The sequence below is a fragment of the Lagopus leucura genome, unplaced genomic scaffold (assembly GCF_019238085.1).
Source record: "Lagopus leucura isolate 7727_CA_CO unplaced genomic scaffold, USGS_WTPT01 Super-Scaffold_100001, whole genome shotgun sequence".
NCBI classification, from domain to species: domain Eukaryota; kingdom Metazoa; phylum Chordata; class Aves; order Galliformes; family Phasianidae; genus Lagopus; species Lagopus leucura.
This window is the reverse complement of record NW_024962262.1, coordinates 79,939,605-79,954,689: the sequence shown is the minus strand read 5'-3', so window position 1 is coordinate 79,954,689 and position 15,085 is coordinate 79,939,605.

Below are 15,085 nucleotides of genomic sequence, written 5' to 3'. Positions count from 1 at the left end.
ACCATAGCATAGGACCCACTGCAGACAGCAGGAACAGCAGCACCTGGTTACAGCTTCCCAAGACTATCATTATTAAACATAAATCTTCTGGTGAGGGAAACTGAACTCAGAAATCACAGCAAATTATACAAGATCAATATCTCTGTCTCTCTTCTTTCTGAGGTTTTTAACTTACTTATAGGTATGTTTCCACATTGGAAGTGGCAAATTAATTTAGAGTGATAGCTGCTTGGCAGCTGAGGATAGGCATAAAAATTGGATTGGAGAGTAAGCCCATTTTCTGCCCCAAGCCTCCTTCTGTGGCTGAAAATGTGTCTAGCTGGTATTACACTGTAGTAAGAAACTGTACCCGGAAAAAAAACAAGTAAATCAGCTGTTTACTGAAAGCCCAAACGTCTTTGGGCTTCATGATAAATATGAAGCAGTTATATATGTCAATGCATAAGGAGTTTTCAGAATTCACTGCTTTAAATCTGCTTCCCAATTCAATATTTATATGTGATCATATCTAAAGCATATGTAGTGCTATTCAAACAGGCTAGTGTCATGGTTTCTTTCCTCTAGTGCTGTCACTGGAGTGTTCTGGGGTTAGTAACAGAGTTGCTAGGCTTCTTGAGACGCAGAGGGAAATGGGATAAAAAGAAAAATGTAATTACTAAAACCTGCCACCAGAGAGAGCTTTTGTCTTTCTAGAGCTAATAGGAAGACTGCAGAAAGCAGAGCTTCATCTCTGCTGTTATAATGGAAATTTTTATACGCATTAAATTATTCATCTTAAAGTATCAGGAGGAGAATAATGAATCAAAATTGACAGCGCCAGTAGGAAGCATAAGCGCTCTGTGTGTGTGCGTATACATGAATACAAATCATTTTAATTGCACGCTTTACCCTTTGATAACTGTCAGGACAGCACAGAAAATAAAACAAATGTAAGCCGGGGACAAGCTGGTACTAACTGAATTACCCGTATCTATACAGGTATTAATCTGATACTGGTTCCCTTGATTTTAACTCAATCTACTATTGTGGCCAAGAGAGAGAAGGTTGCAGAAGGCTGGCACCCAGAATTTAACTGAGTGGAGAGCTAAGCTGCACAGCGCTCGTAAGATTCTGCACCAATGGAGGTGATCCACTGTTGTTGTCATCATTGCTGAAACACACCACCCACCACCTCACTGTGCTCACAGCCACTGATTGGTCTCTGTTGGTGTTCAGGAAGTGTCAATGCATGTCAGTGGGTGTAATTGTTTTACACATGGAGGAATTCATTTCCACACCATTGCTTCCTATACACTTCCATGTCAGATGCCATTCTGTCAGACTGCCCCTCTGCTGCCATCTGTCACATAGCAACAAAACATAACAGAATATTGGTAGGAAGGTTGAGCCTCTACTGCCATACTACCAACATCTGCACCTAAAGTGTCAGCCAAAACAGGAGGAATTACTTTTGAAACAGTCCTCATGCTGCGGCTGATGTCTCATATTACTCATGGCACAGACATCAACATTGGCTTAGGAAGAACAGCAGGTGAGGTAGAGCTCTGGGATGTGTCACAACAGGTTTTCAGGATTCCTAGCATCTTTCTTGGGTGTACTGCATTGCAAATAGGATACTGGTCAAAATGAACCTTTGTTGTTGCCCAGCAGCTTCATCAATTTTGTATTATCCAAAAAAGTATCCCATTTTTCACCTTTCTTACCTCCACTGTCCATTCTTCACTCTTATTGTAAAAGAGTATTTGCACTTTTGAAGGTGAATGATAACAAGTTTAAGTGATTCTTCTGAGATCTATGCAGAAATCAATGGAAACCTTCAACAAAGCAATGTTCTTATTCTAACAGGAACATTTTTCATGTTCAGTTCTTTTGCTTAATGCCCTCGCTTGCCCTTCCAACATGAAAACTTCTTGGACTGCACAGGAATATACACACTCAGTTCTGTAAGAAATGCTTCTCACTGCAGGTAGAATAACTACAGCTGTTCCTGTTCTCTTCCAAGAATTGTTTTGTTCTAGGAATGCCGGATCTCAACATTCCTTGCTATCCTTTAAATGTTCTTCATAGTAAATATCAAATGTACTCCACATCCTGTTTTGTTTTGTTTTGTGTAGAATCAAAGCACATCAAATCAAATAGCCACTGAAGGAATCTATATCCTCTTAGGGGGCCAAACAGATGGCAAAAGTCCACGTGATCTGACCACACATACATGTACCCAAGAAACCCCTGAAGAAAAGAGTGTATTAAGGGAGATGAATAATTCCAGTTGTATCAAGCCAACTTAATTATAGGTTGCCTTTAATGCTGTGTTCTGGGATTTTTGTGTGTGTGTGACTAATGAAATTAATTAGCAATGACACTGACATCCAACATCTTTTGTAAAGTCCTGGAAAACTCAGCTATTAATTTTAGTGTGGGATTCGTAAACAAACTACAGAGTCTCCTCCTCATAATAGGTGACTGTGCTAAAGTATCCTATTAATGAATCAGGTTCTAGTTTGTTTTACTTACCTGAAAAAACATCATGACTAGTACATACTAATTTATTTTCAAAAAATTATTTTAACAGAAATGTAACCTTGGCTTTCCTAAAGGTATTTCGCCCTAATTTTGGCACCAAAGTGAGCTCTTAATTCATGAGGGTTGTGTTGGCTGCTTGCTGTGACACAAATGGTGCTCAAGCCCCTGACATTGGTTGGGTCAGACATGCGGCTGCACCATTGAATTGACCAGACATGTCAGAGATGCTGATCATATCAAAATCCCATCAGTGTCAAGTGAGATTTTAGAGTTGTTATAATTCAAGACCGTGCTTTAGAGAAAAGGTGAAAAGTTGTCTTAAGTAACAAAGGATTTGACACTGCAAGATGTTGAACGCCTTTGATAACATGTGAAATTCTCCCTTAAGAAATTTTAATCAGTCAGAATTAAGGACAATTAGAGAAAACTTTATTGCTGTCATCAGTCCGTCTCCACATAGTCCCACAGTCTTTCTGATAATTTCACGAAGGGCTCAGTGTATGAACAAAAAAGTCTTCCTTCTCTCCGGGCACAAAGTGAAAAACCTGCCCTGGACATCCCTCACCTGGACATTTCCCAGCCTGCGTACCTGTCAACAACCAGCTGTGCTCCAGGACCTGGGTACAGCGTGGGTGTAAAGGTGCTGAGGCCTCTTGAGGCCACCAGGTTCTTTACCTGTGATGTCAGGATGCAACACAAAACATTTCAAAAGCTCAGCAGACTGTCTGGCTGTTTCTGTGAATGCAGTTGTGAGCTTTTGCAGCTGCTTTACAACCTCTTGCTGTACTGTGAAGGGAAGGTATGACACTGCTGAAGAGCACTGCCCAAGGCACGTCCGCTCCCTCTACCCAGCGCTGCACAGTCCCAGCCCACCCACGCCACGCTGCCCTTTGAAGTAGTATCGACTCAATTCTTTGTCAGACCGCACTGTGAATCAGCTCCAAGAACTGTATGGCTTGGTAAACAACCCAGCAAAACACACTGCTGCAGACAGCCATGCCTACCTATCAGTGAGAAGATCGAGTGCTCCTGTGCTGTGGGCAGCAAGGATGCTTGGCCTAGGAAAAAAAACAGTTCTGGTGTGATTCTCGATTCTGGTCTGATCTCAATTGCAGATTCTCAGTTTGACAGGAGAGTGAGATCTCAGTGGGTTAACGTCCTTGCAATCTGAGGGTTTCAGGACCTGGCTGAGAAAGCATCCTGTGTTCAGCAGTAGAAAAGAAAAGCCCTGGAAAACACAGTCTCCAGTTCTCAGGATGTCTTTTCAATTACACTCTTGCTCCTGGTGTGTTTGATCTGTCTTGATAGATTTCAACACTTCTGCCTGCCAATGGCTTCACCATCATTGCCCGCTGTACCTTCACAGAGTTTATAAAGGGAAGGCGTCGCACGAGGCTGCTGCTCTGCCCTTGGTTTCATAAATGCCAATGCCAGCTTGAAAGCTTAACACCAGATTTTTGAAGCAGAGGGATGAAAACAACCTAATACTTCTCTTCCTCTTCTACCATTGTTTTAACCCAGAGTTTCCAATTTCAGTGTGTTTGTTAGCTTAAAACATGCCACTAAGTGACACTGGGATCCAGCAGCAGTTCAGAATAGAGGTGGCATATAGCTGTGTGATATCAAATAACAGACTCATATCAGCGGGAGAAATAATGGGAATATTTAGAGCTCATTTCATGCAGCAGTTATGGTGGAGGAAGAAGAAGGTTATCAGCTTCAAACTACAGAGCAACATAAGTGGATTTACCTCCCTAAGGCAGAGAAAAAGCCACTCTGTTATGTGTGCATACCTGCTTGCTGTCATCTTGTTCAGCAAAATCTGCTCAAAGAAGGTAGCTGCCACAATTCTGACAATTCTGAAATTATAAGAGCAAAGATTGTACTGCACAAAACATCTTCTGCTTGTGTTTGGGCTCCACATTTTCTAAATAAGCCAGCATGATCCTGCAGGCCGTTTCAGACAAATTTTGAAGGATTAATCTTCCAAAATTTTGAGTAGTAGTGAGTAAGAGCACAACTGCATAGCAAACAGCTGTCTTCAGACATAGGTTAAGCTTCGCAAACAAATTCAGTACTGCCACATTTTGGAGGTGAAGAAACAAGTGCAAATAAGTTAGTAACAATGGATTTGCATTAGGTCATACTCTAGTACCCAGTAACACAGCTATAAAAAGCCTATCATTGAAGATGGTTTCTCAGCCAGCTTTGGCTCCAATGAACCAATTAAAATTAGTGCAACCATGGCAGCAGGTGACAGTGAAAATCCCAAGTGTGTCCCCAGCCAAAGCTGGACTGAAAAAAGGCAGTAGTCACAATGCAAATGGTCTTAGTATTTTTTAGTAGCATTATGTGAGTCTACAGCTGAGCTCCCTAGTTCAATAGCAATTCTGGAATAAGTCCAGTTGAAAGGTCAGCAAGGTGGAGGAAGTTTTTAGTAGGAAGTTTTTCACTCAGAGGGTGGTGACGCACTGGAACAGGTTGCCCAAGGAGGTTGTGGATACCCCATCCCTGGAGGCATTCAAGGCCAGGCTGGATGTGGCTCTGGGCAGCCTGGTCTGGTGCCTGGTGACCCTGCACATAGCAGGGGGGTTGAAACTAGATGGCTTTTGAGGTCCTCTTCAACCCAGGCCATTCTATGATTCCATGATTCTAAGGTGAGTGCTGGATTGGCCTGATTCCTGGAGTACTAGGAATCTGCCTTCCCTGCAAATGTAAGCAAAGAAGTCAGTGTGGTAAATGTTTCTGGAAAGGTCTGATCAGCAAAAATAGAGTAAGATGCCAGAAAGGGACATGGTGGGTTTGTTTTGTTTTTCATGCTTTAGAATAAAATTTCAAAGTGTCTTAAAAACAGCAATATGGCATTGTAGAAAACACAGCACATGCAGCTGTTTGCAGAATTGCGTACTCTGGTTTGGCAGAGTCAAAGTTGTCAGAGCAGAGCCATTTGACCCTTTGTGGCTGGCCAACATGAGACAGTCATTTCTAAGATCATAGAATCATTAAGGTTGGAAAAGACCACTAAGATTATCTAGTCCAACTGTCAACCCATTACCACCATCCCTTCTGTTTACTTTTAAGCTATCCTCCTCCTTCCCCTCATTTCCATGACAGCTGGGACTCACGAACAGAGCCACAGTTCTATAACCTTATTCATGCTTGATCCAGACCACGTGCCAGTAGGGCACAGAGAAACAACACGTACTGTATTGGGGCTATCCTACTCTTAGCAGCTTTGGCCTATGAGTTTAGTTAGAGTGGCACTGGAACAACTGGAACAACTCCAGAGAAGTGCCACAAAGATGATAAAAGGACTGGAGCATTTCTCATCAATGAAGAGAGGGTGGGAGAGATGGTGTTGCTCTGGGTCAGAGGAAGCTCAGTGACATCTGATTAATATATATAAATAAGGTTCTGTTAACCACTTCCTTTTGGTGACTGCCCAACTGCAGTGCATTTCAGCCCCAGCTCAGCTGCTCACATTCAGCACTGACATAATGCAGCTGAAGAACCTCAGATTTCTGAGCAAAATGCTAAATTACAAGCGTGAGCTGTCAGCTTAGCCTGTGTGCCTGCCAGCTGCTGCGTGGGGAGCAGTATTTGGGTTCTGCCCCTGCCATGCCTATATCCATGTCTATCCTTGCACACTTCAGTTTCCTGGCCAGGCCTGGGGCCTGCTGTGGCACCTGCAGATGGCCAGACTGTGTCAGCTGGTGCCCTTCCAGCACTTTGAGGACAGAAGAGCAATGACCTGATGGCAATTTTGGGGTGATTAACTGAGCTAGTGCCAGCTATCTCCAGTGCATCAGTGCCATCAAGCCATTGCAGCCTCTGCAGCTTTGCAGCGGTAAATGCCCATGACAGGCAGCTCCTGATGTGTTTGCTTTCAGGATAAGCCAGTTTAATTCTGGCTTTGTTTTTGTTGCAGGATGGCTGTGCATGGCCTGCCTGACTTTGCACTTTAGCACTGCCCAGCCTAAACCACAGAATAAACCTCACTCAGGTTCCAGCAGGACTCAGTCCTGCCCTGGCATGAGCATGTGAGCTTTCTCAGAGGCCTCTAAGTTGGCTAGCGTTGGGTGCAGTCTCACCAGGGTAAAAGAAACCATGCTTCCAGCAAAAGCAAGGACACAGGGCTGATTTCATGGCCTCATGTTAATGTAAAAATGTTCTGGATCTCCTCAGAGCTGTGATCACCAGGATTAGAGGGTAAGAAAGGACACAGTATGAAGCAGAGGCCAGCACTGCAGAGTTTATTCCAGCAGGGTAACGTTCAGCAGCTGTGCTAGCAAATGAGACTGCATGTTATGATGTCTGAACACTGTAAATGAGTCTGAACACTTGAATGCTAGGCGATGCCATTTCCTCATTTATGCTATGTATATAAAATAGAGGGATTTGTTTGTTTGTTTGTTTGTTTTATCCAAGAGGTAATGAAAAGCTGCAAAGTTTTAAAATTACTCACATGTAAGTGCAGTCTCTAGGATTTGCTTCTCTGATAACAAGATGAAGAATATCAAAGTCAAATTGACAAAGCCTCGAGCTGACCTCTAGTGTGAAGGAAAACACAGTGCCCCCAGTGTCACCTTGATCAGCCAAAACATGAAATACACTTGTGAATGAGATTAGAGATTCTCATAGATTTGCTGTATGTATGTACAGAATGCCACCTATTATTGAGTACAAAAAAGAGAACTCTTGCTGATCTGCTTTTAGAGGAATACTTCTGAATAATCTCTTTCTTGTGCATGCAAAACCTTATCTGCTAAATGATGTGCAGTGTAAGGAAATGAGTACAACACTGGAGCTAAAGGAGAGACGCCATCAACCATGACACAACACCAAACGAAATGTTGGATTTAAACATTAGGCACTTAATTACGACAAACACCGTTAATTAACAGATTTGTTGTGATCAAATACAATAGGGTAGAAATAAGGACAAAAGCATCTGGCTTCTAGTGTTATTTTCCTGGCACCAAAAGACACTCTCGCATTACTGGCAGAAGAATCTGGTCTGCTTTTCCTGTTGGATCAATGGCTCACTCTTGGATGCCAGACATCAAATTCTTCTTTAAGTGCTGTGTTATATTAACAAGTACAGAAACAAAGCACGAGCACAAGCAAGTTTTGGCTGCTTGCCACAGTAAAAGAAAACAAGAGGGATTGTTCATGAACAACAGAACAAATTTGTGTAATGTCTCTGTGGAAGAGCTTCAGCTGCTCCTCCACGGTGTACTTGAGGGTGTCATGTCACAACTTGGAGCTGGTAAACAAACGCACCCTGGGTACAGCCTGTTCTTCTCTGCATCCAGCCTTCCCCCCAGGCAAGACCACAGCCCTGTGCAGATGCTTTCAGACACCGTGCAGTGCCTTTGGCACCGTAAGCCCCTTTCTCTGGGGTGCAGAGGGCTGGCTGAGCCAGTCGGTGTGCCTGCTGCTTGTGAAAATGGAGCCTTTGGTATACACAGAGCTGCCTCAGCTGCCACCGTTACAGCTTAATGTGGGAGAAGTTGGGGCTGGATAGTACTGGGCTTCCTCCTGGTCCCACTCACCTCACTCTTCTCAGGGGACAGACTTAGCAGAGCAATCCAAAGGTAGTTCATGTTGGAACGGGCTGGTAGTGCTTCTGGGGATCTGAGGGTCAATATAAGACCACTTGCCAGCTGCAATGAGGAATCTTGTGAAAACTGAACAACAACAAAACAATCCAAACATTTTCTTGCCTTTTCCCTCCTTTTCCTTTGCCTTGGAAATACCATGCCTTCAAAAATGAATCTCCTGACCCTCTAAGAATCAATCACGCCGAGAAAATACAACTTTTGGGAACCAAGCAGTTTGGCTAGACCTGTTGCGAGGGGACATTTTGTAAGTGGATACAGTAATTTTTCAAGAAGTGCTCATTTGCTACTGGGAAAAAAAATACATGGGATAATTCTGGACTAACGGGGACCATACTGACCCACCAACTGGTCAGTACTGTAGATGAGTATCTCTCCCGTATGTTTTGGTTTGTTATTGAAGGGTTTTTTTTTTCACTCCCAATACCTGTGAGTCTACAAAGAGATTATTTTTTCAAGCACATTTTTGAAGGAAGAGGGAATTCACTCTAATTTTTTTTTGGGGGGGGAGGAGGTGGAGTCCAGCTTATTCTGAGATGTGTCAGCAGTTGAGAGAAAAAAATATAGCATGTTCTCCAGTTAAATGTGCTATTGCAGCTTTAATTCCTCACCTGTCTCCATGGTGAAAGGAACATCTACCACTCAAATCCATCACCTGTACAAAGGCCTCGTTCCAGACTTAACTGCACAAAGAACTTCAAGCAGTGACACTTCAAACCAACCTGCAGCTTGACAGAAGTATTGCTGTTTTTCAGAAGTGCAGCCCGCATTAATATCTACTGACTTGCTAAAAATCACTTTTAAAAACCATCTTGGCACAGAAAACCCCTGCCATCTATTTCAATGCGCAGCTCTGAACAGCATAATCCGCACTCTATGATCTTTTCTTTGGAAACTCTGGCTGCACTGGATTTCTGAATTCTAATTAAAATATCCACTGGAAGCCGCAGACTCCTACCAAAAAGAAAAAAAAAAAAAAAAAGGATGAGAGAGAGAAAGAAATCCTTAAAACCGCTGCAGTGAAAACTGACTTCCCACAGTATTTTTTAGCCTCAGTAGATTAGCAAAAATCAATGAAGCTGAAAATCAGGAAACTCTTTTTCAGTAATTTCATCTCTTTTTAGGAGGATTAAGGAAGCCTTATCACTGAAGGCTGACATTTAGCTTTGCAGAGTATTTATTTTTTTTCTATATCAGGAAGCAAAAAAAAAAAAATAATAAAGAAACAACTCAGAAGAGGAATTATTAGAGCCATTCTGCTCAGGAATCTGTACCAAACTGGTGTTACTAACTAAAAGAAGTTAGGCTGCCACTGGCTACATCACAATACAGTCTTTAGCCATGTCTTCTTCACTAACAGGATACAACAGTTAAGGCTTTGCAATGCACACTGTTACATGAGCTTGCTATGAACGTCCTCTGTACACAGGCATTCTGTATTCCCAGAAGTTATTGAATTCTCCTCTGTATCAGACTGACCACAGAACCAACAGGCACGTTGAGTCATATGCATTCCAAATACACAGAAAAGCACGGTAGGTGTAGCAAATAAGAGAGAGAAAATTTCTTAGATAAGTTCTAATTTTAGATACACATGGTTATATCTAACTGATTTTAAGAATATAGCCAGGTAGCTGCTGGCATGCACTTTCTTGGCCTCTTCTCCTAGGTAAAGTGACAGGACAAGTGGGAACAGACTCAAGTTGCACCAGTGGAGGCTCAGGTTGGATATGGAGAAAAATTTATTCTCTGAAGAAGTGATGAGGCAGCAGCACAGGGTGCCCAAGGAAGTGCTGGAGTCACCATCCCTGGAGGTGTTCAAGAAGTGTGTGGATGTGGCACTGAGAGACATAGTGCAGATGGTGGGGATGGGATAATGGTTGGACTAGAAGATCCTAGTGGTCTTTTCCAACCTTAATGAATCTATGATTCTCTCCATACTAATATCAAAGAACTAAACCAAATATTACTTCTCAGGTGAGAAGTAAAAAGACACAACTAATTTTTTCAGACTGCACCATGCAGCTGGGATTGCAAAGGTGACCTATAGCCAATAACCTGCTTTTCTTAGTCCCTCATCACTGCAATCTACTTCTGAAATAAGGGCGAAGATAGATGATCTTGAAGATACTGAAGATGTTTTAAAGGAGGTCTACATGCAAGTTTCTCCAGGGTTAGCCTTGGCAGACCTATTGCTGCTGAGGATTTTGCTATGAGGCATCTTCATTGGTTGTCAGTGCAGCACCCTAGCAATATGCAAGGCTTGAAGTGAGTTAGCATTGATTATGTTGCTGTGAGTAAAACTAAATACTACAATAAGAGTGCATTTAGCTATCCTAACAGAGATTACAGTTTAAAGAAATCAAAAAGAAGTCACTAGGTTGGTGATGGTGGTGATAGGAAGTTTGGACTAGATGATCTTGTAGGTCCTTTCCAACCTTGTGATTCTATGATTCTATGATTCTGTCATATTTTAGAGCTGCTGAGAAACAATGAAAACAAGAAACAAGAAAGCAGTCCAAAGAGTCCTGGTGGGTTTGCATCAGATTTATTAACTGCTCTTCTCATTAACCTCGTTTCTTCTGTGGGACACTTTGAAAAGAAAAGCCTTTAACTGCATGTACATCTTGGTAATCTGGTGCTCTCTGACCAAGGGTGGCTGCACAAGGTTAACAGCAGCACTGCTGCTACTCTAGGAGCAGCTCACGTGAAACATCACTTAGTGCCCCTCTCTGATGGCATGGTGATCTCTGTTGTGATGCATCCTGAAAAGATAACATCACAGGGTTGTCTCAGTAACCCAGCAGGAGCTGCTCTGCAGCTGCTTCAACCCACAGCAGGAAATCAATCAGAAACACAGCCTGTTGATCTTGGCTTGATGGAAAGCTGTGGGATTGCATTTGGGCACACCAGCATTGGAGCATCTCAAGGCATCACCACAATTGCAGCAGACAAGAAGTGAAGCCTTTTTGCCCACAGACTTCTGAATTCTCCTTATTCTCAGGCATTGAGAAAAGTTTTCTCTTGTAGTTGTGGCATTATCCCTCTACACAATCATCTCGCTTGCCAGGTGCAGACACTGGGATGTGAGCTTATTCTGCTGACGTTTTTTTTCCTTGCAAGTGAAATGCTTGTAGAAGGCTTCATAAAATCTCCCTTGGCCTCATAACCTTGTAAAGGTTGTGAGATTTTTAGCTGCCTGTTACGTTTCTACATTTCCTATCAAACTGCAATAAAATTAGAAAATGCTCATGCAACCATAGAATGCCTTGAGTTGGAAGGGAGCTCAAAGCCCACCCACCCCAACCCCTGCCGTGGGCAGGGCTGCCCCCCACCAGCTCAGCTGCCCAGGGCCCCATCCAACCTGGCCTTGGGCACCTCCAAGGACGGGGCACCACAGCTTCTCTGGGCAGCTGTGCCAGAGCTCCTGAGAGATCAGAACAGATGAAAGTAGCACTGCATAAGCCTTCATTTGTCAGGTGATTTTTAAGAACTGCACACACTTTCATCAGTGCCAAATAATATCATCCTGAAAATAATGCATTTTGAAACATCTTTGTTAGCTTTTAGGTAGGCTCTTTTTCATTTAATGACCAATGTCTGATCCAGTCTTAGAACTATAGAATGGTTTGAGTTGGAAGAGGCCTTTAAGATCACCTAGTTCCAACACCCCTGCTATTGGTTGGGACACCTCCCTGTAGTCCAGGTTGCTCAAAGCCCCATCCAGCCTGGCCTTGAATGATTCCAGGAAGGGGGCATCCACAGCCTCGCTGGATAACCTGTTCCAGTGTCTCACCTCCCTCACATTAAAGAATTTCTTCTGATACCTAATCTAAATCTACTCTCTTCCCGTTTAAAGCCACTTCCACTCACAGTGTTGCTACCTCCCCTTATAAAAAGTCCCTCCCCAGCTATCCTGTAGACCCCCTTTTGGTACGTGAAGGCTGCTATGAGGTCTCTTGGGAATCTTCTCCAGGCTGAAGAGCCCCGGCATCTTCCCTCAGGTACCTCCATTAGACCAAGACTATGAAGGAGTATTATCCATTTTGTCTACTCTTAAAATAAAAAGCAGAAACTAGCTCACACAACATCAAAGATAAAGACTGCAAAAAAAGACATGCATTAATTCTGTTTGCTAGCATAGGTGTACTTAAGTAGGCTGTCTAAAGTCAAACATTTTCTTTTTAAATGCAACAGTTGCACACTTTTATTGCACATTTAGTGACAACTTTAAATTTCGTTGTTAGTGCTTTCATCTCTGTGCACAAACAAATCTTTCCTTACTTTGTAAAACATCATCTTCACTGGAAATTTGTCTGACTTCAACACAACCGTAAGGTGTTTTTTTTTTTTCTCCTGAAGTATCTGGCCTGTTCTACTGATAGGCTTACATGGCATCAAGGACGTTTGCTGCATGCTTATCTCAGGTTCAGCCAGTATTACAATAAATACCCTCAAGATGTTCCTGCAAGGACACCTGCAAATTTATCTAAAGACTGTCATACAAAAGCAGGCATCTGTTGTGCTTAAGTATTGAGTATTTAGCCAACTGTAGCATTGCAGAGGCTCTGAAAGCTAGATACAGATAGCTTCAAAGTATAAAGCAATTATGTATGGTTTCTCGCACACAAAGCTCAGTAGGGCTTACAGAGCTACTTGGCTGAGGAGCAGCATGCTGACACCCCAGTCAGATGCCTGAGAAGTCTGCTGAGCAGGCAGGCATTGCTCATGGAGGGGGTGGTGGGAGCAGCAAGCTTGGGGCCAGGACAGACTTGCAGACTGTGGGTACTGCTAATCACATCCTCTCACCACACTGTCTACACTGCCAACCTAATCTACTGGCTGTGGTCTCGGCACTTTTCCCTTCATGATTTTATGATTTTCACATCCATTATTCTTGAATCCACGAGTAATCATCATAGAATTGTTTGAGTTGAAAAGGACTTTTTAAAGGTCATCTAATCCAACTCCCCTACAATGAACAGGGACACCTGGACACAACAACATCTGGTTGCTCAGAGCCCCACACAGCCTAATCTTGGGTGTCTCCAGGGATGGGGCATCCACCACTTCTCTGGGTAACCTGTGCCAGTGTCTTATCACTCTTATTTTAAAATTCTTCTCTCATATACAATCTAAATCTCCTCTCTTTTAGTTTGAAGCCATTTCCCCTTGTCCTATCACCACAGACTCTGCTGAAGAGTCTGTCCCCTTCTTTGTAATAGCTCCTTTTCAGACACTGAAAGGCTGCTCCCAAGTGTCCCCACAGCCTTCTCTTGCCCAGGCTGAACAGTCCCAGCTCTCTCAGACTGTCCTCATAGGAGAGGTGTCCCATCCCTTGGATCACTTTTGTAGCCCTGCTCTGGATGCACTGATCCATATCTCTCTTCTATTGAATATGCTAACATCGCTGCCTCAGCCTGCATTTTCATCCCTTCTCTTCCCGCACTTTCTCACAGCTCCCTCTCCTGCAGTGGCAACATATCCAGGTTAGGCAGCTGTGCCTAGGACTCTTGGAAAGGAAGCAACTGAACCAGGTGGGGACGGTAACTGTGAGTTAGAAGGAGTGCAGGTTATGCACTGGAGGGGCAGAGGAAATGTCCATGAATTACAAATACTGAGAACTATGATTTCATTGTTGTTTGTGCTAAATGAAAAATGATGGCGTTTCTCAGGCTTTTCATGGCAATGCAAGGATGGAACTGACAGTGAGCGCAGGAGGACAATACAGGCAAGTGCCAGGAGATGTTGGAAGTTGCTACCTTGGGACAGACCTACAGAAAAGAATTAAACACCTCTGCAACTACGCTTTCAACTGGCAAATTAATTTGTTCTCACTAATTGAGGAAACCAGTTCTTTAAATAAATGTTTAGCAGATGGTGGATGAAGAAACAACTGCAAGACATTTCTTGTAGGTTTCAGAACTCTCTGGTGATGGGCACTATATATAAGGATATAAATTAAATGAGGAAGAAAAACATGGTAAGTTCTGTCTTTCATTTCACAGTGGAATCCACAACTGACTCATGTTATTATTACACTGCCAAACAACAATAGCAATTTAGCAGCATCTCTGTTTCTCCCACTCTACTGCAGAATTTTATCTATCTAGAGAACTACTGCTTCCTGCATTCCTACTTCTCTTCATTCAGACACCCCTTCTTAATACAATTTTCTTTTAAAATCAACATTTAAAGCTTCATTTAATTACTGCAAAACACAAGTGAATAGATGGCTGCTTAAGTCAACACAATAAAAAAGGACTTTTGCTTTAATGCAATTACTAGAATTTCCCTGTTGTTGTTTTACATTGTACATTGCTAATTTTATATGCAGTAAAAAACAGAATTAAAATTTTAATCAGGCTGAGAAATAAAAATTCTGGGGAAAAGAATGAGTCAATTTGAAAAAGGAAGTAACTCATTATTTCATTATTTATTCCTCAAAATTAAATCTTGGTGTTCAAACACATAGTCAACCTAAATCTTACAAACCAAATTTAACTGCATGTGCGATCTAATAAATAACTGCCATATGCAATCTGCATTTCCAATTAAGGCAGCTGCATTACCTGGGGAATGTTACATGGAAGAAAGATGTCTAACAAAAACAAACAAACAAAAATCAATTCTGTTCCTAGGGCTTGATTAATGAAAAAGCAGCAACAAGCCCCAAACCCCATACCCAATTTGTGGAAATGGCTCGTTGGCATGGAAACCAGAGCATGCATCACCATTCGGGGGTGCTAACAATATCCACATCCAACATGAGATTTCAACTTAGGAAAAGGGGAGAAAATAGCAACATTTTTATAATGCAGTTATTGAACTGTTCCCAATCTTCCTCCAATAAAAACAACAACAAAAACATAACCAAAAAACCCACACCAAAACAAAACAAAAAACCAAGAAGAATCTACATGAACGTAATAGATTAAGCT